Source organism: Pelodiscus sinensis, chromosome 27 (genome assembly GCF_049634645.1).
Source record: "Pelodiscus sinensis isolate JC-2024 chromosome 27, ASM4963464v1, whole genome shotgun sequence".
In the NCBI taxonomy this organism is placed as follows: Eukaryota; Metazoa; Chordata; order Testudines; family Trionychidae; genus Pelodiscus; species Pelodiscus sinensis.
In genome coordinates, this window is record NC_134737.1 from 13,153,904 (window position 1) to 13,160,455 (window position 6,552).

Sequence of the window (6,552 nt, forward strand, 5' to 3'; positions counted from 1 at the left end):
CGACAAACAGCTGATCAGCTGTTTGTTGGCTCAGTGTGGCAGCCATTTACATTTAAATGAAGCCGCGATTATTTAAATTTAAATGATTTATTTCCCTTTGCCGATCAGCCTAATCTACATGGCTCCATCGATGGAGCCATGTAGTTTAGACACACCCTGAGTGGCAAGCCAAACATTGTCAGCCATACACTGAAATCTCTTCATTTTCGGCCAAAATGTTTTGAATGTTTCTCTTTTTTTTTTGGACCAAATTGAGCATTTGGGAGGGGGAAAGAGACCCTGTTGGCCTCACCTCTCTGCCTGCTGTGCTCCAGCTCAGGATGTCAACGCTGTATTGCAAAAATAAGGGCTTGGTTTTTTGGCCCCCTGCCGCCCCATAGTAATGATACAGAGCAGGACTCTCCCGTTTGCCAGGGCGTTTGTTGCTGCGTTGGGCAGCGCTCAACTCCCAGTTGTCTTGTACAGAGATGAACACAGCAAGGGCATCCCTGCTGATAAGGAACTGGGGGCAACTCGTGGGGGAGCAGTGCGAGCATGGAGCCACCTCCAGTCCTTGGGCAGTAAGACTCAGGCCCCTGTTCTCCCCTGGGCTGCCTCTCGCTGGCAGCTGTGCCCATTTCAGGCCCTCCAGAGGCACGGGGCAGCCAGAAGCAGGGAGGGTCCCTGGCTCTCTCTGCTGTGGTGGTAGCAGGAATTCACACTGGGGAGCGAGGCCAGCATAGCCCAGGCCCCCAGCAGGAACCGGAGAAGGCGAAGCTGCCGAGCCGGGCTTTGAGGAGCACTGGTGACGGAGGTGCTGGGTCTCCTACGGGGCTGCTATCCGGCCACACCACGCAGTCCCTGGCTGGACCCACTGCCCTCTGCTCTTGCACTGCAGGATACTGGCAACTTGGGCAAGTCGGTGATGGGCAAACTCTCTTGTTGTTTTTTTTTTTTCTGACTAGGGAGCGAGGACAAAGTTCACAGCCTGCTCTCATCCCTGGCTGCTCAGGGGAGTGCAGAGGAGGAAGGCTCACTTTGGCTCACTCCCTAGTCCGCAAAAAGGAAAACTCACTCAACAAGTGGGGTAAGTGGCTGCAGTTCCCCCCCCCCCCCCGAAATGTTGCCCTGGCTGACCCCCGCACTCACCCAGCCCTCTGCCCTGAGGCCCTCACACACCTCCAACCTTAACTCCTGCATCCTCGTCCCCAGCCCTAAGTCCTGCACACACGCCCCCACACACACCCAAACCCTCTGCCCTTCGCATTCCACCCCACACTTAAATTTTGTACAGTACTATTGTATGGCCCACTCCCCTGCCCTTAACCCCTCCAAAGGGGTGGGGGGCAGGTTGTGATAGGACAATACCTGTAAGACATTTAAGCTACATTCACCCCTGACAGACACAGAAGGGTATAAACTGTTCAGGAAGGACAGGCGGGGGAGAAAAGCTGGCGGAGTTGCACTGTACGTAAGAGAGCAGTATTGCTCAGAGCCCAATGGAAAGCAAGAGAAATGCCTGTAGAGAGGCTTTGGGTTAAGTTAAGAGTGGGGGTGGGGAGCCTCAGGCCTGGGGCCAGATGTGGCCCTCAGCTTGCCTGGATCTAGCTCCCAAGGCTGAGGGCCCCCCCAGCATTGGGGAGCACATGCTGGTGCTCTAGGCCCCCAGCTGCTCCTCTAGGGGCTGGAGCACACAAAATCGACTAGACTGCCCCCCCCCCGGAATGCGGGGAGTGCCTTTTTCCTCAGTTGGGGGCCACAGTGAGAGTTTTTTTCACTTCTCGTGTGTGGCCCCCACTGATTTTTTTTTTCTGTGGGTCAATGGCCCCCAACCCAAAAAAGAATCCCCACTCCTGGGTTAGAGGCAGGAGCAAGAAGGGTGATCTTGTGTGTAGCAGACACCTACCGCAGCATCGAGTGGATGAGGCATGTGAGGCTTTCCTCAAACAACTATAATAGGGCCTGTGATCTGTAAGCTTCTGGTTCTCCTGGGGGACTTCATCCTCTTGACACTAGCCGGGAGTCCAATACAGCAGTGCAACAACAGTCCAGGAAGTTTTTGGAGAATGTTGGGAATAAGTTCTTGGTACAAATGCTGAAGGAGCCGACCAGGGGCCGTGCGTAGCTTGACCTGCTGCTCACAAACAGGGAGGAATTAGTAGGGGAAGTAGAGGTGGGTGACAGCCTGGGAAGCAGTGATCATGAGATGGTCGATTTCAGGGCCCTGACCGAAGGAAGAAAGAAGAGCAGCAAAATACACACCTTAGGACTTCAGAAAATCAGACCCTGACTCCCTTAGGGAACTGATGGACAGGATCCCCTGGGATGTCACATGAGGGGGAAAGGAGTCTAGGAGAGTATTTTAAAGAAGCCTTATTGAAGGCGCAGGAACAAACCATCCTGATGCGCAGTAAGAAAAGCAAATGTGGCTGGTGACCAGCTTGGCTTAGCAGTGAAAGCCTTGGTGAGCTTAAAGACAAAAAGGAAGCTCACAAGAAGGGGAAACTTGGAAGGATGAGCAGGGAAGAGAATAAATACTTTGCTGGAGCATGCAGGGATGTAGCCAGGAAGGCCAAAGCGCAATTCCAGCTAGGAAGGATAAAGGTTTCTACGGGCACATTAGCAATAAGAGATTGGTCAGGGAGGTTGGGGGATCCTCACTGGATGAGGGAGGTAACATTATGTTGGAAAAGCTGCAGTATTCAATGATTTTTCTGCCTGTCTTCACAGACGAAGTCCAGTCCTAGACTGCTGCATTGGACAGCACAGCATGGGAAGGAGGTGGGCAGCCCTTGGTGGAGACAGAACAGGTTGAAAACTATTTTTAAAAAGTTGGACATATATAAAACCCTGGGGCTGGATCTAATGCATCTGACTGTGCTGAGGGAGTTGGCTGATACGACTGCACAGCCATCATATTTGAAAACGCATGGCAATTGGGGGAGGCTCCAGATGATTGTGGGGGGGGGGAAGGCAAATGTGCTGCCCATCTTCAAAAAAAAAAAAAAAGGACAATCCAGGGAACTACTGAGTGGTCAGCCTCACCTCAGTCTCCCAAAAAATCATGGAGGGGATCCTCAAGGAATCCATTCTGAAGCACTTGGAAGAGGGGAAAGTGACCAGGAAGAATCAACATGGATTATTCACCAAGGGCAAATCATGCCTGACAACCGGATTGCCTTCTATGACCCGGTAACTGGTTTTGTCGACGTGGGGAAGTCAGTGGATGTGAATATGCCTTGACTTTAGCAAAGCTTTTGATACGGTCTCCCGCAACATTCTTGCCAGCAAGTTAAGGAAGTATGGATTGGCTAGATGGACTGCAAGGTAGATTGAAAACTGGTTAGATTGTCTGGCTGCAAGGGTAGTGATCAACGGCTCAACGTCTGGTTGGCAGTCGGTATCAAGTGGAGTGCCCCAAGGGTCTGTTCGGGGGCCAGTTTTGTTCAACATCTTTATGAATGACCTGGATGCGGGGATGGATTGCACCCTCAGCAAGCTTGAAGATGACACTAAGGGAAAGAGGTAGATATGTCAGAGGGTGGGGACAGGGTCCAGAGAGGCCTAGACAAATTGGAGGATTGTGCCAAAACAAATCTGATGAGGTTAAACAAGAACAAGTTCAGGGTTCTGCCCTTGGGACGGAAGAATCCCAAACATTGTTACAGGCTGGGGACCGACTGGCTAAGTAGCAGTTCTGCAGAAAAGGACCTGGGGGTTACAGTGCATGAGAAGCTGGATATGAGTCAATACGGTGCCCTGGTAGGCAAGAAGGCTAATGGCATATTGGGATACATTAGTAGGGGCATTGCCAGCAGATCTAGGAAGGCGATTATTCCTCTTTATTTGGTGCTAATGAGGCTACATCTGGAGTATTGCCTCCAATTCTGGGTCCCCCGTTACAGGAAGGATGTGGACTCATTAGAGAGGGTCCAGTGAAGGGCAACAGACATGATTAGGGTGTTGGGGCACATGACTTACAAGGAGAGGCTGAGGGATTTGGGCTTGTTTAGTCTGCAGAAGAGAAGAGTGAGGGGGGATTTGAGAGCAGCCTTCAACTTTCTGGAGGAGGTTTCTAAAGGGGATAGAAAGGGGCTATTCTCAGTGGTGACAGATGGCAGAACAAGGAGCAATGGTCTCAAGTTGCAGTGAGGGAGGTCTAGGTTGGATATTAGGAAAAACTATTTCCCTAGGCGGGTGGGGAAGCTCTGGGATGGGTTCTCTAGGGAGGGGGTGGAATCTCCATCCCTAGAGGTGTTTAAGTCCTGGCTTGACAAAGCCCTGGCTGGGATGACTGAGTTGGGGTTAGTCCTGCTTTGGGCAGGGGCTGGACTCAATAGCCTTCTGAGGGCTCTTCCATCCTTTGGATTCTAACCTGAGGGACCAGGCTGCCTTCTGGACAGCTCAACCCTTGGGGGAAGACTGGTAGGAGAGGTTCCTGTAGAAGCAGGAGGCCTGTATCGGGAATGGGTCCCTCCAGGGGAAATGGAGTTGTGGGTTCCCCAAAAGTACTGCCACAGGCTGCTGGATCTGGCCCATGATTCTCAAGACACCAGGGGCTCTAGCACATCAGGCACACAATACATATGCAAAGCAAATGTTACTGGTCTGCCAAAATATGTGCCCCAGAGCCCCTGCGAACAGCCAGCTTCAGCTGATGCAGCTGTGAGCCACTGGTCCTGGAGCAGCCGGCATGGGCGTGGCTGGCACTCAGCCGTCCAGAGGTTGGGAATCGTTGTACGGAGGTAGTCTCCAACCTTTTTAAGTACAAGATCACTTTTTGAATTTAAGGCAGTTCAGGACCTACCTCCAACCCCAATACCCCTGCCCCGCCCCTTCGCCAAAGCCCCGCCCGCCTCATTCTGAGAAGATGGGGTACAGGGGAGGGAGTCAGAGGGAGCCTCCCCCAACCTGCACAACAAGCAGGCGGCTCCCAAGGGACAGCTCTGAGGCTCTGGGCAGGAGCAGCAGGGCAGGGTGCTGGCACTTGACAGCCTCCCAGCCAAACCACTCAGGATCACCTGTCAGAGGCTCCTAAGAGCTGCTGGTCCAGCCCCATCTACTGATGGGGACCACTGCTGTAAGGTGTGCCTGTGCCGCCATCTAGTGACCACCTGGAAAAGCAAGCAATGGAGAGAGCACAATGTGGCCACGGCCCTGGTGGCAAAAATCCTGCTCCACTGCCCCTGCAGTGGCTTTGGGGGCAATGGGGAGCAAAGGTCCCAGCCTCCCCTGCATCCGCCCCTGGGAGACTCCAGGGCTGGGCCATCATGTACATAAAGGGGCTTCTGGTGCAAGGTCACAGACAGGCTCCAGGACTCACCCTGGCTCTCCGCCTGATGCTACAGCCCCAGCTGCCGACTGTTGCTGGGCAGGTTCTCTTGAAATCCTGGCCTAGACCCCGCAGGCAAATGGACTCTGCCCACGAAAGCTCATGATCCCATCTCCGGCTACGTGTGGACTGGCATGATTTTCCACAAATGCTTTTAACGGAAAAGTTTTCTGTTAAAAGCATTTGCGGAAAAGAGCGTCTAGATTGGCACGGATGCTTTTCTGCAAAAGCACTTTTTGCGGTAAAGCGTCTGTGGCCAATCTAGACGCGCTTTTGCGCAAGAAAGCCCCGATCGCCATTTTTGCGATCGGGGCTTTTTTGCGGAAAACAAATCTGAGCTGTCTACACTGGCCCTTTGCGCAAAAGGTTTGCGCAACAGGGACTTTTGCCCGAACGGGAGCAGCATAGTATTTCCGCAAGAAGCACTGATTTCTTACAGTATGAAGTCAGTGCTTTTGTAGAAATTCAAGCGGCCAGTGTAGACAGCTGGCAAGTTTTTTTGGAAAAGCGGCTGATTTCCCGGACAAACTGGCCAGTCTAGACACAGCCCCTCAGTGTTTGACTCAGCCCCATTGCTATGGGAAGAGGAGAGAGGCTTTCCTGCCCAGCGCAAAGGCCCAGGGACAGCAGGACAGGGGCCTGGCTGACTTTGCCAGAGGCTCCCCACCCCCACGACAGGGAAGCCCAGGAGAGGTGGCTCCTTGGTGCGCTGTGCCTAGCTTGGCCGGGGTGATGCTGGGGTGCACAGGGAGGCAGGGTAGGAGCACTCTCTGCTTGGCCCTGTGGGGTGAGCTGCATGATGCTGGCCAGAGTTTAGATGGAAGCAGGAACCTCTGTCATCCAGAGAACATGAAAGGACCCTCGCTGGCCCTGGCAAGTGACCCTGGGCACGCAAGCGAGTCTGGGCCCATCTACTGTTAGCATGTGGTGCCTGCCCTGGGCAGGCTGCAGTGGCAGCTCCTGATATGGGGCTTTTCCTTGGGGAGGGGGTCCATTGGGAGCAGCAGGCCCCACTGAGCTTCTGCCCCAGTGCTACCAAGCGGCCCCCTGCTCTGCTGCAGCCGGGCAGGGCCCTCATGCCACCCCAGACAATCGTTCACAGCCTGGGGCAGGGCTGGCTTCTGCCAGGAGCGCAAGGGGCCGAGGGTCACACCAACAGGGCACGGTTCCCCCTCACAACTGGCCTATTGAGACCCTGAGCTCAGGGGGAGCCTCAGCAGAGGCGGCTGCAGAGGGAACAA